Source organism: Giraffa tippelskirchi, chromosome 14 (genome assembly GCF_054371585.1).
Source record: "Giraffa tippelskirchi isolate mGirTip1 chromosome 14, T2T-mGirTip1v1.2.pri, whole genome shotgun sequence".
Classification (NCBI taxonomy): Eukaryota; Metazoa; Chordata; class Mammalia; order Artiodactyla; family Giraffidae; genus Giraffa; species Giraffa tippelskirchi.
Window position 1 is genome coordinate 39,948,396 of NC_137288.1, and position 23,890 is coordinate 39,972,285.

At 34.7% G+C, this 23,890-nt stretch overlaps 2 long non-coding RNA genes and 1 other non-coding gene across 4 annotated transcripts in view; 1 reads left to right on the forward strand and 2 right to left on the reverse strand.

The window, feature by feature from the left end:
- LOC145534218 (uncharacterized) overlaps positions 1–23,890 on the reverse strand; it is an 87,139-nt gene that overhangs the window by 44,489 nt on the left and 18,760 nt on the right. The window lies entirely within an intron of this gene.
- LOC145534215 (uncharacterized) overlaps positions 1–23,890 on the forward strand; it is a 540,985-nt gene that overhangs the window by 11,870 nt on the left and 505,225 nt on the right. For both annotated transcript variants that reach the window (XR_014074349.1, XR_014074350.1), the window contains one exon: positions 1,958–2,087. This is a non-coding gene — a long non-coding RNA (uncharacterized LOC145534215). The remainder of the gene's footprint in view (positions 1–1,957; positions 2,088–23,890) is intronic.
- On the reverse strand, positions 18,257–18,363 carry LOC145535000 (U6 spliceosomal RNA). Its single transcript, XR_014075167.1, has one exon. It is a non-coding gene; the product is annotated as a U6 spliceosomal RNA (small nuclear RNA).

Here is a 23,890-nt window from a genome sequence, read left to right on the forward strand (position 1 = left end):
CCTATCCAACTCTTTGTGACCCTATAGACTGTAGCATGCCAGGCTCCTCTGTCCACGCCATTCTCCAGGCAAGAATTCAGGAGTGAGTTGTCACGCTCTCCTCCAGGGATCTTCCTGACCCAGGGATCAAACCTGTATCTCCTGCATTGTAGGAGGATTCTTTACTGCTGAGCCACCAGGGAAGCCCGTTACATACTACATTTAATTTAAAGCTATTAAATTTTACCTAAATTAAATAATAAAAAAGTAAAACTGAGTAATATGATGAACTTCTAAGAAATGGTTCTCTGTCACAAGTGATATTACTTCCTGCAGTACACACCATTTTTTTTTTTTCAGGTTTCCTAGCATATGCAACCTTACTATGTCTGGAGAATTTCTTATCTTAAGAGCCTTCATAGGAACAGAATACTTTTTCTTATATAAAACTTAAACATTCTGTATTAGGAAACTTTAAAGAGCTATAAAGAAAAAGTGAAAGTTGCTCAGTCGTGTCCGATTCTTTGTGACCCCATGGACTATACAGTCCATGGAATTCTCCAGGCCAGAATACTGGAGTGGGTAGCCTTTCACTTCTCCAGGGGATCTTCCCAACCCAGGGATCAAACCCAGGTCTCCTGCTTTGCCGGTGGATTCTTTACCACCTGAACCACAAGGGAAGCCCATAAAGACAAAAGGAGGAAACAAAGAGAATCTTATTTGATCATAATGTCAGCACCAGGGATACTTTGGGTGACCAATTTTCTATATACCAACCTGAGGCACAGTCATATTTCACCTTGTCCAAAGACATATTGATGTAGTATAAAATAAACCATTTTATGTATGTATAATGATATTAACATAAAATATGAAAATGCATTTTTTTGAAATTGTAAATTATTCCCTATGTTCTTCTCAGTGATAAAAATGAATACTAGTATAAGAAACAATAAGCATGAGCAAAAGTCATTTTACTAAATGCAAGAAAACAAATATAAATAATAGGTAAACAAATAAATAAAAATCTGAAATAGAAAATTTCAGTAAGTGCAAACTAAACTCTAGTGATAGCAGAAAGATCAGTGTTTGCTTTAAGCTGGGTACAGAGATTACGATGCAATCCAGTAACACATGAAGAAGTTTTGGGGGTTGATGGAAATGCTCTGTATTTTGCTTGTAGCATTGGTATGTTAGTGCATATATCTGGCAAATGGCACTGAATCAGACTGTAAATGATTACAACATATTGTACCTAAATTATTCATTCATAAAACTGATCAAATGCATATAAAGATATGGGAGATCTGCTTCTGGTCTACCAAAGAATGTTCTTGTAGGAAAAGCAATAATAACACTGGTAAGGAGTGTAAAACCTAAATGAAATTTTAAAAAGTACAAAGATCTGAAGGCGTTAGAAAGGAAAATGAAGCAGGCAAATTCTCCATTGACAAGGGATTCCTATTTCATCTGTCTTTCAGTGAGATAGTAGGCAACAGTCATTGCTGTTTACTCTGGTGAAAATTTTGGTAGAAAATCTGCAATATTTCTAGCCCAAAGAATCATGGGATGAAATCTGTGACTATCATAGTCACTAATAAATGGAAAAATAATTAATAGATATTATTTACACAATATTCTAATTTATACCACATTAATTATATAATATTATTATTTATCAAATAATAATAGAATGACAAATATTGAGAACATCAAATCTTTGTATAAACTCTGCCCAAATGTCTGAGTATCTGGCTAAATTCTGAAACGTGTATTCACTTAGGTAGTAATAAGCAAATACATCAAAATGACAAGTGTGACTATAGGGAAAGAAGTTGGTAAAATTAATGACAAGCAGCATCAAGTTAGTATTTAAAAGCTCTGTGTAGGCCAATTGACAGCAAAAAAGCACCTTAAGGAAATGAAAGATGATGCACGCATGACACTTCTGATCAATATGTCCCTTTACTGCTTTCAGTTTCACTATGATAACCTCAGAAGCCAGGATTCCAGACAGCGCAGCCACCAGGAAGGTGGGACACCTGGACGCCATCCTCACCTGACATCTAACATAACAAGAAAATGACCACCACTGAATAAACCTTACAGTAAGAGACAAACACACACAACAACAATCACAAAAATTATTTGCTATAGGTATATTTTTGGCTGGGTCAGTCAAAGGTCCCTGAAGCTAGCCCTGACTGAATCCGACACTTATAACTCAGTGCATCTTACAAAGCTTCTCTTAGGTAATGCAAGCTGCACAGAGATCAATATTAAGTTGCTTTTTATCCACAACCTTTATTTTCATAATCAAGGTGTAGTAACAGGACTGGAGGGAGATGTGGGGAACAATTTAAAATCAGGCTTATGGTACTTCCTTGGATTCAATGGTACTCTTTCTATTCTCTTCCTTCAACATTCATCATAGTCCATCTTAAGCGTACTTTTTCAGAAATTGTGATTGCATCTATCTGAAGAGCTTTTATTTTTCTGTTCAATCACAATACAACTAAACTAATATGTATATATATATATGCTCAAATTGAACTGAACAACTCAATTTTAAGACAGAAAGTGACAGAAGGAAGGACAGAATAGTAAAATATTATTGTCATGGTAATTTGAAAGTCAGAAGTCCTTTAAGTTATAACCTAGACTTATGAGTTAAAGCATTTAAATGAACTATACAGTGGTCTCATGAATAAATGCAATTATATAGCTTTATGCTGAATGGAAAATTAAATGTTGTGCTTTTCTTTTTGCTATAAGTGACATGTAATGATGCACTAGTACACGAAAAAGGTAAAAATTCAAACAAAAATAAGGAAGCAATTTTTCCTTCCTTCCTTATAAGGAACTTTCAAATATTTGAAAGTTTGAACATATCTGAAAAATATTTAAGATGATGAAAAGAGAAACTATGCAGTAGATCATTTTTATCATAAACTAAGATAAAAATCTACTTTCATTTCCATTGTGAAAAGCATGAAGGAAAATGGAACATAGAATTTATATGCACTCGAACTCCTAAGAAGTTTGGGGGGTGGAAAAGAACTACAAGGAAATTTGAACTCTCTTTTTCGGCATACTTAGGTACTGGTAAGAGTTATGGTTAAAGCAGTTCTGAGACTACTGTAGATGTACTAAGAAACAATAACAACAAAGAATTCTTATCTATTGCTAGAAGCCAGGATATTCACTGTAAGTAAAGGAAAATAAATTCCTGATAGTTACACTCTCATAAAGTCCTCTCCTACATATTTTTATTAAGATTTTTCTATGTGCTAAGGGAAAAAGATGGGAAGAGGTAATTATATGTGACTTTCATCATTAGGTCATAAAAGATAAGTGGCTTCCATATAGTCTCTATCTCTTTCTTCAATCACACATTCTGAAAGAAACCAGTTACCATATCATGAATAGACCAATGAGGTGAGGAACTGAAGCCTCCAATTAATAAAATGCTCAAGTATCTAGTCCCTTCAGTTTATACATGTGACTAATCGTTTATGTCTTACTTTTCCATTAATGTTTTCATAGATCTGCATTCAATGCCACTGTTTCCTTCATAATAATAATACAATATTTACCCTTATTCTTTAAAAGAAAGTAACGTATCTTCCCCAGTATATCAGTACACTCTGCATTTTCTAATGCTACTATGCTACCTTTATCAACATGTGCACTGATGGTCTTTAATTTTAAAGTAGAATTTAATTCAAAAATATTATCTATTTAAGATAGATAATTTTTGAGTGTGTGTGCCTGTGTTTGTGTGTGTAAAGCGTAGATAATATTCTCAACTGTAAAAAATAGAAGCAATTTCTTGCAATAGATATTTCATTGTTATGTGAAACTGTTTACACGCCAAGGTATAGAAGAAAAAAAAAAAGGGAGAAATACTTTAGTTAATGTCAAAACTGTTTAAATTACTCATTTACAACACATCTAAATTTTACCACAACCAAAAATATCATAGATTACCTTAGAGGAAGATAAGAGCTAGTTAAGCATTTAATGAAGATAAAAATAGGATTGACTTACAAAATTAGTGAGATGATGATGGAGATAAGAAGCTATAGTTGCTGCTCTAATTAGCTTTGCAAATACTCAGATGACACAGATCTATTAAGGCAGGTATCACAAAGGCCCAGTATCATTTACCCTAGCTTTATGAGTTTAATGACTGAACTAAACCCAAATTTTACTCTCTTTGCTATTTGTCACTTTCATTTTTAATTTGCAAGCTCTAAGAGATAATATTTGCAATATTAAATTATATGTTTTCCTTTTTAATGCAGAAATCTGAACTAAATTCAACGGTCCCCACCCCAAATTAAATATGCTCATTAACATCTGTGAATCTATATGATCATTGATAATTTTGCATATTTTTGTCCAAAGTGAAAATGGTAGTTGTATATAACATGTTAAGTATAACACGTTTTTTCAGTTAAGGATACCATGGGGGTATGGCTAATTTCCTTTTTCCCTTCATTTCACATAGTCAATCAAGCACGTATTTGACAGGTTTAAGCTTTAGAATGCCTTTTCTTATCCCCATTATTAGCACTATCCCTCTGGTTATTGTTCCTTATCTGAATAACTTTTATGTCTTCCTGCTTCGGTCCTGCACTCATATTCATTTATTTTTTACAAAAACTAGTTTCACATCTCCACTCCATTATGTACTATTATGTCATCTAGAGTAACTACTTTCTGCTTCAGTATCTTCACTTACAAAATAGCCATAATGATAGTATCTGACTCTCAGCAGTACTTAGAGCTCAGAACATGATTTGGCCCATTGTATTCACTCAATAAATGTAAGTGATTATTAGTACTGCTATATTTTGACTTTAATTACAAACCCAGTCATGTCACTGTTTTTAAATCCTTCAGAACTTTCTCTTGGACTCAGGGTAAAGCCAACATTATTTAATGTAATACAGAAAGTTTTCCATATTCTGGTCAACTTTATCATTTCATTTTCCTAGGTCTGATATTAAATCTTTATTCTTTAATCTAAATCTTTATTTCTGAAAATACTGTATTTGCTTAGGTTTTCCTCTACACACCGGCTTTCCTCAATACCTAGATCAAAAGATCATCACAAATTGTCTAAAGTAGTTATGTTATACCTCTAAGATTCAGCTCAAGTTGTATTCCTCTACAATTTTCCTGAAAGTCCTCTTTTTATCTGCTATTTCTTGTGTTCCCACAATAATCTGACCATGGGTCAGTTTCTGTACTTGTGTCAAATAATCTCCACAGTTCCCTTCCAGATGCATGTTCCAGCCTTCTCTACCTACTGAGAGGCTGATCTTTGTACAAACAACTTCCATTTGGCTGCAGGTATGAGGCAGGAAAGAAAATGAGACTGCAGCATTAGTTCCCTTTACTCCTTTCTTGCAGAGAAATCTTGAGATGGATGCATTCAAGAACACATTCTCTTTTTCTTCACATCCCAGTAACCTTTGTACTTGCATTTTCAAGTCTGGGAGTATTGACGATGCAAGATATTTTAATCCTGGTCTACTACACCATCACTAATGATTCCTTTAACCTTAATTTCATCATTACAAATGATTCCTTTCTTATTTTTTTTTTCTAAGTTCCCAATTTGAGAGTGCCAAGTGTTTCTTTCTAGGTACTTGACAATACATAACACAGTGTGTATCAGTCAAAACAGATTTGGTCTCTACTCTAACAACTGGAGAAAGGCTCTATGTCTATGGCTATGTTTCTGTTATAGTCAAGCCAAGGAAAAGAAAACCTGGCAAATCACATAGGAACTGTTAAAGCTTCTGCTCAGAAGTGACATACAGATCTCTGCTTAATAATTTACCAGCCAAATCAAGGCCCTGGTGATATGCACATTCAAGGAAGGAAGTACAAGAAATGGGAATTATATTTTATAATATAATGACTTTTCAAAATCTCTCAGATAAAACTGGTAAGCATTTTTAAGGGAAAGGTCTTACTTCCCTTCAACTTCAAATCCACATGATGTAGCAGTGTATTGAGCCAGTAACAGAAAATTAAGTAAATGTTTATTGAATAATAAGATTGCTTTGCGCTATACAAAAAACACATAGAAATTAATAAAATAATCTGAATCACAGTTATTTCTGAACAGATTTATTAAATTTAGATTTAATAGAATATACCAGATTCAGAAAGTTTATCCTGCCATTTTCACAATATAAATGAGCCAAAATACCTCCACAAAACCCTATGATTTAGAGTAAAAAAACATCCTCCAGAGATTTTGATGTTCAATGGGACAGACACTGGATTTGTGATTAGGACATCTGGGTTTTAAGGTCAGTTCAAAATAACCACTACGTGGCTTTGGACAAGTGTTCACACTCAAATGCTTCATTTGTCTCACTTGAAAATTTGTTGTTGTTGAAAATTGTAGATTTTTTAAAATTTAAAAGTACGTTCATATTTATTTTGAATTTTAATGTAGCATAATTATCTTCATGGAACCTGATAAGAAGTGAGCAACTTGAAATGCTATCATTTTTATGATCAAAATGATGACACTGTATGACTTGGAAGCTCATGCTTTGGATGAGGTATGGACATAATAAAGGAGTCCATATTGCAATACATCTCAGTTTGTACTGAATGGGACAGCACCTCTTGCCTTCCAGCCATGCCTTTGGCATGGATGAGAAAAGATGTACACTCTGAAGACTGGTTTTAAAAATAAAGGATCTTTTCAAAATTGGTTTGAAGATGAACTTTTTTTTTTTTTTTTTTATTGAGGGAGGGATATATTAGGAGTTTGGGATAGACTCTTATGTGCTGTTTTAAATTATAGCAACATTGATGATTATATACAAAAAAACAATGCTGTTAACTTCTGATATCAGACAAGATTGGAAAGGGTGTTCAGGATGGTATGACCACAAAAAAAAACAATGTGATTATTCCTGCTTTCTCTTTATGTAAGAACAATATTTGCTGTGATTTCTATGATGTAAGTTGACCCATTCAGGAAAGTAGCTGTTACTGTTTTGTGTTTTACTGAACAACTGTGAATGTCTAAAGATCCATCATTGTTTTTGATTATAGTCCATGATAATAGGACAATCCCACCTGAATTAAAATGCTAATAGGGGCTTCCCTAGTGGTTCAGCTGGAGAAGGCAATGGCAACCCACTCCAGTACTCTCCCCTGGAAAATCCCATGGATGGAGGAACCTGGCGGGCTGCAGTCCATGGGGTCACTAAGAGTCGGACACGACTGAGCAACTTCACTTTCACGCATTGGGGAAGGAAATGGCAACCCACTCCAGTGTTCTTGCCTGGAGAATCCCAGGGACGGGGGAGCCTGGTGGGCTGCTGTCTATGGGGTCGCACAGAGTCAGACACGACTGAAGCGACTTAGCAGCAGCAGCAGCAGCAGCAGCAGTGGTTCAGTGGTAAGGAATCCACCTGTCAGTGCAGGAGATGTGGGACATCCCTGAGCTGGGAAGATCCCACATGCCATGGAGCAACTAAGCTCAGTGAGCAACAACAATTGAGCTTGTGCTCCAGAGCCTGGGAGCAGCAACTACTGAGCCCATGTGTTGTAACTACTGAAAAGCCCATGGACTCTAGAGTCCATCCTCCACAAAAAGAGAAGCCAACACAGTGAGAAGCCTGCACACCATATATACAGAGTAGCTCCTACTTTTTACAACTAGAGAAAGCTCACGAAGCAAGGAAGACCCAGCACAGTCAAAAATGAGTAAATAAAATAATATATATAAATGCAAATATTTCCACTGGGCTATGTATCATGGCTGCAATAAATAGTCTAGGCTCTGATTTTGTCTAACCCTATAATCTATACTATATTCATCATTCTTAGAGCCATCAGTTCAGTTCAGTCACTCAGTCATGTCCTACTCTTTGCGACCCCATGAATCACAGCACGCCAGGCCTCCCTGTCTATCACCAACTCCCAAACCCATGTCCATCGAGTCAGTGATGCCATCCAGCCATCTCATCCTCTGTCGTCCCCTTCTCCTCCTGCCCCTAATCCTTCCCAGCATTAGGGTCTTTTCCAATGAGTCAACTCTTCACATCAGGCGGCCAAAGTATTGGAGTTTCAGCTTCAACATCAGTCCTTCCAATGAACATCCAGGACTGATTTCCTTTAGGATGGATTGATTGGATCTTCTTGCAACCCAAGGGACTCTCAAGAGTCTTCTCCAACACCACACTTCAAAAGCATCAATTCTTCGGCGCTCAGCTTTCTTCACCATCCAACTCTCACATCCATACATGACTACTGGAAAAACCATAGCCTTGACTAGATGGACCTTTGTCGGCAAAGTAATGTCTCTGCTTTTCAATACGCTATCTAGGTTGGTCATAACTTTCCTTCCAAGGAGTAAGCGTCTTTTAATTTCATGGCTGCAATCACCATCAGCAGTGACTTTGGAGCCCCCAAAAAAAGACTGACACTGTTTCCACTGTTTCCCCATCTATTTCCCATGAAGTGATGGGACTGGATGCCATGATCTTAGTTTTCTGAGCGTTGAGCTTTAAGCCAACTTTTTCACTCTCCTCTTTCACTTTCATCAAGAGGTTCTTTAGTTCTTCTTCGCTTTCTGCCATAAGGCTGGTGTCATCTGCATATCTGAGGTTATTGATATTTCTCCTAGCAATCTTGATTCCAGCTTGTGTTTCTTCCAGCGCAGCGTTTCTCAAGATGTACTCTGCATATAAGTTAAACAAGCAGGGTGACAATATACCGCCTTGACATACTCCTTTTCCTATTTGGAACCAGTCTGTTGTTCCATGTTCAGTTCTAACTGTTGCTTCCTGACCTGCATACAGGTTTCTCAAGAGACAGGTCAGATGGTCTGGTATTCCCACCTCTTTCAGAATTTTCCACAGTTTATTGTGATCCACACAGTCAAAGGCTTTGGCATAGTCATCAGATCTACGCATATTTTGTAAGCATATAGAGGATACATTCAAGAGCACTTTGGTTTCATTTCAAGTATTCCACCAAGACTTACCAAGGGAAGATTATTCTTAGGATAGATGCTCAGTTAACTGTGATTTTCTTTAGATTTTTAAACTAAACATTTGATTATAATAAAATGATTTGCTCAACTTTGAAGGGATTGAAGTATAAATATTGAAAGTACAGTTTATGCCAGGATCGAAATTTTATGTTGCTTTTCAGACACTTAAATGGAATTATTGCCATAGATATTAAAAGAGAACAAAAAGCCTAAAATGTTAAAAAAAATACACACACATACACACACACACACATATATAATCTGAGTGAATAAACTAAAACCTCACAATGATCATTTTAAAATAAATGCTTTCCTAGACATTAAAAATGTAACAAAAACTAGCCATATCATTCCACATCTTCTCATCCTAAGTACATCCATAAAACAAAAAATGTGATAGATTATGATAAGAATTCAAGCAAATTACCTGAATGACTTGAAAGTTGTATCAAAATATCAAATCTGACCTCTTAATGAAAAAAAAGATCATTTTGGACAGTTTTTCTAAGAACTTGACATTTGTACTACTCATTGTTAAGTGTCTAGCAATATAACTTGTTTTGCATTAATCTTGAATTTTTCAACTTTGCTGAGCATGTTAATGAGTTCTAATACACTTTTGTCTATTACTTTGGTTTTTCTATATAGAAGATATTTTCTTTTGAGAATAGAGATATTTGCACTTTTTCCTATTCCATCTATACATCTTTTTATTTTTCTTGTCTAATTACTCTAGGTAGAACTTTCAGTAAAATATTGAATAGAAGGGGCAAATGCCAACATCTTTTGCTTGTTTCTGGTATTTAGCAGGACACAGCTAGCCTTTTAAAACTTTATATAATGTTAGTGTGAGCTTTTCAGATGTAGTTTTTATCAAGTTGAAGAAATCTCTTTCTATTCCTGCTTGAAGCTTTTTTACCATAAAATGATGTTGGCATTTGATATTTTTTCTAAGTCTATATAGATTATCATGTGGCATTTGTCCTTTATTACATATATGTTACAGTACATTGATTGAGCATTACATTTTGAGCCAATCTTACATTACTGGTCTTGCCCAGTTAGAGTTTGGAGCCTTCTAGGGTACATTGTGGCATGTGTGCAAGTGCAACTCTATATATATGTATAGCCTTCTAGATTGCTATGAATATGTTGGAGCTTTACAAATCTCCTTATGGATATTTCATTTGCCAGTTTCTTAAGTTTTTTTTGTCAGTCTATTTTTAGATCTACTTGTATTGCTATGTTTGACAGCTGCAATGTTAAACAATTGCCCTTGATAATTTTTGACAAATGCCCTATGGGCAATGCTGTTTGCAAACAGTGAGCCTGTCAAAGACAATCCCTAGGAATAGAGCTTGCCATTGTGGTTGACACAGGTTAAATAGTGCTAGTTCTCTGGGGATGAAGACTTTGGGTAGCTCCCAGCTTGTCTTCCCTCCTCGGATGGCTGCTGTACTGCTTGCTTTGACAGCAACTATAGTTGCTTCCCTGGTGGCTCAGTGGGTAAAGATTCTGCCTGCAATGTTGAGAACTGGGTTCGATCACTGGGTTGGAAAGATCCAAGGAGAAGTACATGGCAACCCACTCCAGTATTCTTACCTGGATAATTCCCACAGACAGAGAAGCCTGGTGGGCTACAGTCCACGAAGTTGAAAAGAATCTGACACAACTGAATGACTAAACTCAGCACATAGTTGCAAGACTGTTGGTTTTAGAGGGCTGGGATTAGGAAAGGTTAAAACAAAATGAAAGTCACTTTTTTTTTTTACCAAATTTAGCCCTTTTTCTTGAATAATTAGATTGTTAAAAGCTTCTTGTTACTTCTCAGTTCACTTCAGTTCAGTTCAGTCACTCAGTCGTGTACAGTTCTTTGCAACCACATGGACAGCAGCACACCAGGCCTCCCTGTCCATCCCCAACTCCCAGAGCTTGCTCAAACTCATGTCCATCAAGTTGGTGACACCATCCAACCATCTCATCCTCTGTTGTCCCTTTCTCCTCCTGCCTTCAATCTTTCCCCTCATCAGGGTCTTTTCAAATGAGTCAGCTCTTCACATCAAGTGGCCAAAGTATTGCAGTTTCAGCTTTAGCATCAGTCCTTCCAATGAATATTCAGGACTGATTTCCTTTAGGATGGACTAGTTTGATCTCCTTGCAGTCCAAGGGACTCTCAATAGTCTTCTCCAACACCACAGTTCAAATGCATCAGTTCTTTGATGCTCAGCTTTCTTTATGGTCCAACTTCCACATCCATACATGACTACTGGAAAAACCATAGCTTTGATTAGACAAACCTTTGTCAGCAAAGTAATGTCTCTGCTTTTTAATATGCTGTCTAGGTTGTTAATTCTCAGAGTTCTTTAAAAGTTGTTTTTTGATAGTTTTACCAGTGTTTTATTGCTTTTACTTAAAAGTGGATTTTCAGAGGTTGTTATTCTGCCATTCCAAAATTTTCCATCGTATTTTTCTTGTCAAAGAACATCTATTTTATGTAAATTGGAGTGCTCTATTTATCTTACGTATTTGTATTATTTCTTTTGGAAAATATAGGGAAATCACTGGTGATAGAATATGGAGAAGAGAAAAGAAGCAAGATAAGAAGAAATATTTCAACTAACAGAGATGTATAAGAAATTTAGAAAATGTATAGGAAATCAGGGATGTAGCAGGAAAACCAGGAGATTATGTCATCAGTAAAGCTACAGGCCAAAAAAAAAGTTTATAATATGAAGAAGGGGCATTTTAAAGGCCACTGAAAGGTCAAGTAAGATGAGTTCTGAAACATCCATTGACTTTGAACATGATGCCACTGAACTAAGTATTCTTAATGAGTAATGGTAGCACTGTGGATTTTTCATACAGTGTAAATGTAAAAATGAATGGGAAGCATAGACAGATATTTAAAGAAAATCAACTTTAAAAGAGAGTCAGGGGATAAGAAGGTGTCTGAGATACTAGGTTCAAATATCTATAACTTCCTTTAAAAAATTAGGATTTTGAGGTCTTCTGACTTCCCCCTCCAATATATATATTCACATAACACACCCTACGCACTTTTATTATTAAACTGGGTAATGAAAGCATATGTTTTTTGTTCTTTTCTAATTATGTAATGATTCCCCTTCAGCTGTCATTACATGAAGTATACTTATAAATATATATATAATATTACATACATACACACATATATGCATGCATATATATTACATATATACATATATATTGCATTACAAAAAGTGTGTACATATATATATATACACATATACACATATATATATATATATATATACACATATATATACACATATATAAACATGAAGCAAAGACTCTTTGCGATCTCGTGAACTATACAGTCCATGGAATTCTCCAGGCCAGAATGCTGGAGTGGGTAGCCTTTCCCTTCTCCAGGGGTTCTTCCCAACCCAGGGATCGAGTCCAGGTTTCCCATATTGCAGGGACATTCTTTACCAGCTGAGCCACAAGGGAAGCCCGAAAATACTGGAGTGGGTAGCGTGTCCCTTCTTCAGCAGATCTTCCTGACCCAGGAATCGAACTGGGGTCTCCTCCATTGCAGGAAAACTCTTTACCAATGGAGCTATCAGAAAAGCTCAGTATATTTCAGAAGTGCAATAAAATTCTATTAGATTTCTTGCCACAAATATAGTTAGACATGTATTTGACTTGAGATCTGTAACAGACTCATAAGTAATACTTAATACTATCTTTGATATTTTTCCTATGAGAAATTAGCCTACTGGTCAACAAGCTCATGCCTAGGTACATCTACATGCCTTTAGGCCACAACTTTCCTAGAAAGTTTTTAAAAAGCTTAGTAGAGGCAAGTAGTTCAAAAATGGCTGAATTCTGTCAATACTATATACAAAGTTTAGATACCAGTGGAAGAGAGTAAAGTTTCATATAATCTCTCCTCTTGGCTTGCCAGAATTCCTATGATATGTTTTATATTAGAGGATAAGTAATTGGAACACCAGGGCTTCCCTGGTGGCTCAGGAGGTAAAGAATTTGCCTTCAATGAGGGAGACCTGGGTTCGATCCCTGGATTAGGAAGATTCCCTGGAGAAAAATATGGCAACCCACTCCAGTATTCTTGCCGAGAGAATTTCATGAACAGAGGAGCCTGGCAGGCTACAGTCCTTGGGGCTGCAAAGAATTAGACACAACTGAGTGATTAACACTTTCACTAGCTGCATGACTCTCAATAAGTTATTCTATGCATTTATATCCCAGCTTCAATTTTAATACAAAAATTATAATTTTCTAAAGTGTTTCTGCATAAATCAAAGACTATATAAATATTAGATATTTTTATTACTATCATTATAATAAAACTCTATTCATCAAAAAGAAATTTGCAACTTATAGCTAGCTTATTTATTATTTGCTAAATTTCTTTTGTACTAATAATCATTATGGGTACAGTCTTACCCTGCTAAGCCAGCAAGTACTCTTGTGTATGATTACGAAATCTTATCAAACCATTGAACATTACACGTGAAAGCTTAAATTTTGGTGTCAGAATCTATATTTATAAATTTTGGATTTGCCACTTAATAACTTTGTTACACTGATCAAGCTACCTACCTTCTCTCTGCCTCAAGTTAATAATCTTTAAAATAATAATAATTACATTATAGGGTATAATGACAATTAAATAGGTAAGTATATGCAAAGAAGAATTAACAATAATGTCAACAATAAATTTAGCTTTGATAACTTGGAAACATTTTAGACAGAAAAGTAAATTTTCTTCATGAGAAATTAAAGTTATTTCAAATAAAAATGGTATTTTCTTCTTATGAGGAACATAGAATTTGGTCAAAAAACATGTCCATTTGGGAAAAAAAAAATTCTATAAACTGACTTATATTTGTAAAAGCTTGGAAATGTAACCATAATACTTGAGGAAATGATCAAACTTCACAATTTTCAAAGTAGTCTCAAAAAATCTTTCTCACTGTTTTACTACTGAAAGAATATATGATTTTTCCATTTTTATTTTGCAGGCTAAATTTTTGACATCTTTATTGAGATATAATTTACATATTGGGTTTCCTTGGAGGCTCAGTGTTAAAGAATCCGTCTGTCAAACAGGAGACATGGGTTTGATCCCTGGGTCTGGATGATCCCCTGGAGAAGGAAATGGCAACCCACTCCAGTACTCTTGCTGGGAAAATCCATGGACAGTGGAGTCTAGCGGGCTACAGTCCATAGGGCTACAAAAGAGTTGGACAAGACTTAGAGAGTAAAGGACAACAACAATAGTTTATATACCATAAAACCCAAGTATTTAAAGTGCTTAATTCAGTTTTTTTTAGTTTATTCTCAGAATTATGCAACCACTACCAATAACAATTAAGGCATTTTCACCCACAAAAAAAGAAACCTTGTACCCCTTGGCAGTAACCTCTGTTTCTCTCCAACTTCCCCTCCAGCTCTGTTACCACTAATATACTTCCTGACTCTATAGTTGTAAGCTATTTTATCTAAAATAGTAGACAGTTAACTTTTTTTTTAACTGCAGCCTGATGTGCTGTAGTCCCTGGGGTCACAAAGAGTCAGATACAACTAAGCAACTGAACTGAATTGAACTTTTTTTAAAAAAAGGAAATACTTAAATATGAAAGGGTTAAATATTGCAAAAACCTAGGAGTGAAATCTCACTGAAATCTAGCTTCTGTTCATTTTGGGAAACTATACACATTTTTCTAATAGAGGACTGTATTAAATTCAGAAGGTTCGAGGTTAAGAATTCTCAGTTCAGTTCAGTTCAGTTGCTCAGTCGTGTCTGACTCTTTGCGACCCCATGAATCGCAGCAAGCCAGGCTCCCTGTCCATCACCAACTCCCGGAGTTTACCCAAACTCATGTCCATCAAGTCAGTGATGCCATCCAGCCATCTCATCCTCTGTCGTCCCCTTGTCCTCCTGCCCCCAATCCTTCCCAGCATCAGGGTCTTTTCAAATGAGTCAGCTCTTCGCATCAGGTGGCCAAAGAATTGGAGTTTCAGCTTCAACATCAGTCCTTCCAGTGAACACCCAGGGCTGATCTCCTTTAGGATGGATTTATTGGATCTCCTTGCAGTCCAAGGGACTCTCAAGAGTCTTCTCCAACACCACAGTTCAAAAGCATCAATTCTGTGGTGCTCAGCTTTCTTCACCGTCCAACACTCACATCCATACATGACCACTGGAAAAACCATAGCCTTGACTAGATGGACCTTTGTTGGCAAAGTAATGTCTCTGCTTTTTAATATGCTATCTAGGTTGGTCATAACTTTCCTTCCAAGGAGTAAGCGTCTTTTAATTTCATGGCTGCAATCACCATCAGCAGTGATTTTGGAGCCCTCAAAAATAAAGTCTGACACTGTTTCCCCATCTATTTGCCATGAAGTGATGGGACCAGATGCCATGATCTTAGTTTTAAGAACTCTATGTACATCTCAGTAACACTGGGACATGTTACATCATGACCATATAAAAGAAATAATTCAGTTTTGCCATTAGGCATGATTTACCATGCCATAGTCTTTCAAAATGCAAATAAGGTCGCTTCACTTTCCATGTGGAAAATATTAAGACAGCAGTTGGATTTAGACCAAAAAAAATAAAATAAAATGCAAGCAGCAGTGTAAGTGGCATGAAAGCATAATCCATATCAAAAATATTTCAGAGAGATCACCAATAAATATCTCAGTGAATGGTACTCCTTTTAGAGGTTACACATGACATGACAACTTTGGTTAATTCTATACAATTTCACATTACAGTAATTTACTTTTTAAAATATATTTATTTATTTTTATTTATTTGGCTGTGCTGGGTCTTAGTTGCAGCATGTGGGATCTAGTTCCCTGACCAGGGAATGAACCTGGGCCCCCTGCATTGGGAGTGCAGAGTCTTAGCCACTGGACCAGGGAAGTCCCCTAATAATTTCTTTTAATTTTGATTCTCTCTGAACAATCAGTGGTCTCCAATATTATATGCATATATGTTTCATTATTAATTGAAAGACTGATTATTGCTTTATTTTTTAGAATTTAGAGGCATCCACTTGCGCCTATTAACATACTTCTATACATTTATATTTTTGTGTATTCAAAAGATATAATAATGAATAATATCTTTAGTCATTTTTAGCATGTATATGCCATTCCATTATTTCAATAATACAAAATCTGTATTGATTTATTAAACACAGCTTTACTGGAGTATGACTGACAAAATTGTATTTAGGGTGTACAACATGATAATTTGATATATGTTTACACTGTAAAATGATTACTACAGTAAAAGTAATTAACATATCTACCACCTCAGATAGTTACCTAGTTACCTTTGTGTGTGTGTGTGTGTGTGTGTGTGTGTGTGTAGTGAGGATGCTTAAAATCTATTATATTAACAAATTGTAAAGTATATTTCATTTTAAATGTCACCATGCTATATATTAGATCTCCAGAATGTATTCATCTTATAATTGAAAATTTGTAAATTTTGACCAATATCTCCCCAATTTCCCCACCCCCTAATACTCTTCTACTGTTTCTATTAGTTCAACTTGTTTAGATTCCACATACAAATGAAGTCATGCAGTATTTCTTCTAATGTATTTTGTTTATTCCTCTTGGTAAAATGCCCTCCAGGTTCATCCAAGTTGTTGCGATTGGCAGGAATTTTTTTTTCAAAGTTGGAATTTTACATCTATATATTTGTTGTTGGTGGTGTTTAGTCATTAAGTCATATATAACTTTTGCAGTTCCATGGACTGTACCCTGCCAGGGTCCTCTATACATGGGATCTCTCAGGCAAGAAAGGTAGAGTGGGTTGCTATTTCCTTCTGCAAGGGATCTTCTCGACCCAGGAATTGAATCCGAGTCTCCTGCATTGGCAGGAGGATTCTTTAGGACTGAGCCACCTATATTCCATCTATTCTTTATCCATCAAAGGACACTTAGGTTGTTTCCGTACTTGGCTATCGCAAACAATGTTGCAATTAAACATGGGAGGGAATATATATCTTCAAGATAATGATTTAATTTCTTTTGGATGTATGTGCAAAAGTGGGATTGCTAGACCATATGATAGTTGTATTTTTTAATTTTTTGAGCAAACTCCATACTGTTTCCGATAACAACTGTAACAATTTACATTCTACCAACAGTGCACAAAGGTTCTCTTTTTTCCTATGCCTTTACCAACACCTGTGATCTTTTTTTAACTTTTTAATAACAGCCAACCTAACTGGTATAACATGATATCTCAGTGTGGTTTTCATTTGCATTTCCCTGATGGTTAGTGATTGATGCAGAAATGTATATATTTATATTTTATGTATTCAAATTATATAATAGTGCATTGATTATATACTTATATAATCATCTGGGCATGTATATATCATTCCATTACTCTAATAATATAAACTCTATGCTTTAGTATATCATGGCTCATTAGATTATAGCAGCTCCTATTACTGCCTTATCACTAAAATAATTAGTTTGATGTTAGTTAGGCCCTAAAAAGATAAATGTCATAAGCCTATAAAAATATAACTTCTGGATTAATTATGTCCTGGTGTTTGGAAATTATTTGTAATTGTTTAAAAAAGTAAAAATATATTTAAATCAATTTAAAAGCACTAAATACTAACTGGTAAGAGAAATAAATTTAGTATTTACAAAACAATGCCTCACTTTTTCATACCAAACAAATATACTGCAAGTATCTTACCTGTACAAAAAGGAGGCACTTCAATATTTCGAAAAGTACAAAATGTAACACTAAAACAACTGGAAGGTAATGTTTTATAGTAAAATATTTGAATAACAATTTTTTTCTCTGGGAAAAAATGTGTGATACTCTCTTATCACACAGAGTATCACACATTCTCTAAAAGGAAGTGGCACTAAAGAAAATAATGAGTGAATACCACAATTTGGATATAAATAGAATTTAGTATTTGACCATAAATCGAGTCTTGATTTTGCTACTATTTATTTATCTATATGGCCTTGAGAAAGTCATTACTCTTTTCTTTTAAGTTGAAGGATAATTGCTTTACAGAATTTTGTTGGTTTCTGCCAAGCACCAACACGAATCGCCATAGGCCTCCCTCTTGAACCTCCTTTTCATCTCCTCCCCATTCCACCCCTTTAGGTTGTTTCAGAATCCCTGTTTGAGTTCCCTGAGTCACACAGCAAATTCCCATTGGCTATATATTTAAAAATATGGAACGCTTCAAGAATTTGCGAGTCATCCTTTCACAGGGGCCATGCTAATCTCCTCTGTATCATTCCAATTTTAGTATATGTGCTGCTGAAGTGAGCACAATGGAATGTTCCATTATTCATCTGAAAACCAGGAACTTTACACGCTTTGATTTAATAACTTAACTGACATACCAATGCAAAGGATTATAAATAAACACTTATATGGTCTTTCATTTGATCCTTCCTAATATTGACTGAAGTAGGCAGAGCAGTACCTACTTTTACTGGTCTTGAAAATATGAAATGTGAGCCCATGCCCTTGTTGTTCTTGTTTATAAGAAAATAAATTAAAAGACCTAGTTAAGAACAAGGTCTACTGATATCTCGCTTACTGCATTCCCACTGCATGTTCAAGTTACCTTCAATTATTATTACAAACTATAACTTATACATGATTCCTATTTGAGGAGTTAGAAAGAGTTGGAAAAATCCATTTAAAACCAATTGAAAAGATGCTCATTGAGCTGCTGCTAAGTACTTTTCTATGACACTATTTGAAATCTATTTCGAAAAAAAATGCTTCTTCCATAAGTGGAGATTTGTGTTAAATCCTCTTGCTTGGATATTATCTATTCTCCAACCAGCCAAATAACTACATCCTTCATAAGTTATGGGATTTATTTAATTACCCTGTGTATCAGTCTTCAGTGATATATAGTAATGTCTGTTCTCCATTATATTTTAACTCATGTTCTGATTTTGTTTTCACTTACTCTAAAGGAGTATCACACATTTTGTGAGCTAAAATTTGTTAAAAGCTTACTTTCACATTCAGAAATAATATATCAAATATTGGTGACATGCTAGGAAGAACAGTGAAGTTGGAATCAAATGTTTAAGATTATGTCCTTTCTCTCCCACAAGCCAGTTTTACATCTTTGAGTCCCTATTTTCTCATTCTGTAAACATGGGAGTTGGGACACATTTGCCTTTAACATCCCTTCTAACTCCACAAGTCTCTGGTATTTTGAAAATAATTAGATCACTGTGGAGAAAATATAAGGGTATTTTTCATACACTCAGTTTAGCACTTACTCAAACACTCTAGCGAGATTTCATGATTTTTTGTAACTTTTAAATATTTATTCATTTATTCCTTGAGCTGAGGAGGGGAAAAAAAGTTAAAGAAATTAAAGACAAAAGGATTTGCTTTATAAATAAAATAGATATCAAACAGGTAGAAAATGTTTGTTTTTTTTTTAAAGAGAATCCTTATCTTCTTTGCAAATCACATAAATACAACACAAAGGAAGAGTTATTAGATGCTCTGCTACTTAGTTAAATAATCTGCCTCATATATTAGTTTTCACATTCTTTTTTCATAGATTTAACATTGTTATGAGTTCAAAAGGATTATCCCCATTTCTTTTATTCTTTCCTCACTGTTAACATGACAGTTATACATTTTTAGCTTCAAAATACTATTAGAAAATGTGTACACCCACAAAAATAAATCCTATTAGAAAATGATTCCTTTTATTATACAAATTAAATGAACACTATTTTGCCTGCTTGAGTTTATTTTAAGCTGATGCGTCCCACCTTAAGTGTATACATTTTTCCCTCTTCTCATTATTTTATACAACTCTGTATTTTCTGAGGATCTTCCATATGAGAAAGAGCACATAAATTCTGGTAAATTCTAGGTAGATTTCCTTTAATCTACTTCAGGAATCCCCACGTGTTCAGCCAGACTATGCAGAATATGCTCAGCTATATGGAATATCCTGTTCTGGCAGGAAGTCAATTTGAGGGAAGCGGGGGCAGTTCTCTTAACAAGCTCTCTTTTAAGCTGAACCTTTGCAGCAACCAGTGGCAGTGTCCCAAATCATTAAGAAAGCTTCCACACCTCCTTTTTTCTCCTATGTAATATACTTCTGTCAGATAAATATCATCATTCCTCAACCTCTGCTTTTTTACTGAAATAATATATTTTTAAAATATCATGAAAAACAAAATTATATTTTTAAAATAAAATTTAGGCCTGCCAACAATACTCTTAAATGATGACACATGCAATAAAATACTCAGCAATAGGTCAATAGGTCACCCTTTCGTTTCCAAAGGGTGATCCATGACCAGAATCATCGGCAATACCTGACGTGATTGTCAGAAAGCAGAAATTCAGGGCTTAGAAAAGAACTCCAGAATCAATAGCACTGCTATACTAGATATACTTTTACCTTTTATCTTCCTTAGGCAAATCATAACTAAGATTATGCTTAATGTTGACCTCTTAGAAACTATAATAAAACATGTCCTCATATTGAAAGAAACAATCTAAAATCTTTTGCACATAAATTATAGATTTGTCATAATTTGTCATGCTACTTAAATATCAGAATTTTAACTATTTTTCTGAACCCTTGTTTATGTTATTTTTTGTTGAAAAATTACTGAGTGCCTCATATAAAATGTTATATTAACTATATCATTTGTTAATCATAACATTTTTAATCTACTATGGGTCAGAAAATTAGATAGAAAGTATATTATAATTAAATAATAAAATAAATATGCTTTCAATTAGGCCTAAAGTATTCTTTCAGCTAGTAAATTTTATACATGAATAAGATGACACCATTTTGACTGAATAAGAATGTCTAGTTTCCTTATTCTCTATGTATGATTTTACTCTGAATGAGAAGTTTTAAATAAATGATATCTAAGAAAATGAGGTTTTAAATGAAATAATAATTATTATCATTTATTGTTGTGACCTTAAATGATTTAAATAGTATGCTATGTTCTTCTTTTATATTTATATTCTAATAGAAACCGTCATTCTATTTATAACCATCTCTAGATATAATTTTAAAACACTCATTAATTCTGACTTTATTCTGATCTTATTACAAATTAGAACCTAGAAACATAGGCCCTAGTAGAACAATTGAAATAAAGAAATGACTAGTTTCAATATCAATGTTTCTTTTATTGCCATGAAGATAATTTTACTTAGAACATAAAGCTGATTTCCTGCCAGATATAAATTCCCATTATGCCATATAGTATATACTTTGTACCACATAATCGCACACTTCTGAGAAACCAGAATGCTTATATTAAATCAAATGAAATCATATTAGAAACTAATCAAGTTTTATTAGGAATCTTTTCAAAATACATTTTGAATGATTAAACTACTTTATTGATAAGTAAAAATGACTAAAATGACAACTAGAAGTATCATTTAAAATATATGGCCTTGCCAAGATTAAACATGAACACTCAATTGAATTCCTTCTTTCAGCTTTGAAGTTATCTTGGAAATTCTGAAATAATAAGTCTTATGATGAAAACACAAACACCTCTCTAAGACACAGGTGGATCAGAAAACACACAGTAGTCATAAGATAATTTCACCTGCTTAATAACTCAATTATATTCTTACTTTAAGATTGTTGTTATAAAAGTCATTTCAGAAAATATTTAGAAGAGAAAATCTAAAGCAAGTTTAACTTAAACCAATTTTTTCTTTTGAATTGGAAAATGAGTGGAAAGAGTAAAAGGTTTGTCAGGAAGCAAGGGATGTAATACAGACTTGGATCTACCTGTTTCATCAGCCTTTACTCACCTTTTTGCATTACAGCATTTTGTATTACACTGAACAATAATGAGCTGAAATAATTAAAGATGGGATGAAGCAGCATAATGTAAGAGCCAGGTAAACTGTAGAAACTCTCTCAGATTTTTATTATGTAGTTGTATGTAAATGGTAATGTATTTTCCAGCTGAAAATATACAAGTATATGAAGTATTTGCAAATAATCATGCCCCAAATATTCTCCAATAAGTTGATTGAGTTAAATATTATCACTCTATATTTAAAATGGCAAACAAAGCTCAACATCTGTTTACTAGCTTTGCATATAAGGAAGTAGGAAATTACAACTTTATCTTAACAACAAGTAAAAAGCTGAGTTGATGGAAAAAAATCAACAACTCTTTTTGGATCCGTAAGAGTGGTAAGAAAACAGGGCAAATTGCTGTCCCAAAATCAGACAGATAGGTGGATACAGGGAGTCATGGCTTAGTGGCACACAGATTCTGCTAAGGTAGGAAAGCCTACACTGTAACTGATGAATTGTGAGGGCCTCAGTCTGAAAGTTAAAAACTCCAGGAGGACTCATTTGTAGAAGGTGCTCCACAACTTTGTGAGATATTCCTCTTGGAGCTGGAGCAGGTTCTCACAGTAAATAGCAGAAAAATATTCCATTGTACTTTCTGCAGGGAGAGGGCAAAGGAACCATTCTGAAATATAACAGAGCACATGCTGTTCTTTTTAATGAAGTCTGCTCTTAGGAGAAATTAGTTAACCAAAGCGTAACCTGCTGCTGCTGCTGCTGCTGCTAAGTCGCTTCAGTCGTGTCCAACTCTGTGCGACCCCATAGATGGCAGCCCACCAGGCTCCTCCATTCCTGGGATTCTCCAGGCAAGAATACTGGAATGGGTTGCCATTTCCTTCTTCAATGCATGCATGCATGCTAAGTCGCTTCAGTCGTGTCCAACTCTCTGCGACCCTATGGACAGCAGCTCACCAGGCTCCTCTGTCCACAGGATTCTCTAGGCAAGAATACTGGAGTGGGTTGCCATTTCCAACCTGCTGGGGTATTAATCACAGTGTAAATGATTTGGGGTAAGTGAAATACAAAACTCTAGTCAGCTTCATGTAGAAGAAGGGAAACACCAACTCCAGTCCACTCTAAGCATCTACTCTCACACTAAGTATGAAGAAAAACAAAAAAAAAACAAAAAACTGAGAAACACCTGTGACACTCACTGTCCAGAGGCTTAGGCTGACTAAAAAACTGAGACCTAAATTTAGTACTATAGAATGTTTCTCCTTCCACTATATCTTACCATCACATTACTATTTATAGCATTTCCTTTACCTAATATGCTGGCTGTTGAGAAAAAAATTATAAGGCCCATTAAGAAGCAAAAGACACAATTTGAAGAGACAAAGAAAGCATCAGAATCAGATATGGTAGGGATGCTGGAATTTTCAGGCCAAGAATAAGTATGATTAATATGCTAAGGACTCTACTGAATAAATAATATACAATAACAAATGGATCATGTAAGCAGAAAGATGAAAGTGTTAAGAAAGGATTAAAGAGAAATATCAAAACAAAAACACTGTAACAGAAATGAAGAATGTCTCTGGTGGACTCACTAGTAGGTGAGGCATGGCTGAGGAAAGAATCTCTCAATTTGAGGTTACCTCAACAGATCTTCAAAACTAAAAAGCAAAGTGAACAAAAACTAGAAAAAGGAAACAAAACAGAATATCTAAAGACTTTGGGACAAAACCAAAAGTTGTATCATTCATGTAATAAGAATATCAGAAGAAGAACCAGAGTAGGAACAGAAGAAATACTATGTGAAATAATATGACAGAATTTTCCTCAAATTAATTAATGTCAGACACCAACTTACAGATTCAGTAAGCTAAGAGAAACCAAGCAGGATAAAATACCAAAATAAAACAAGAAAAAAATAAAAAGAACAAAAAGATAAAAATAAAAACAAAAAACATATCTAGACATATCACTTTCCTACTACAGAAAATAAAGACAAAGA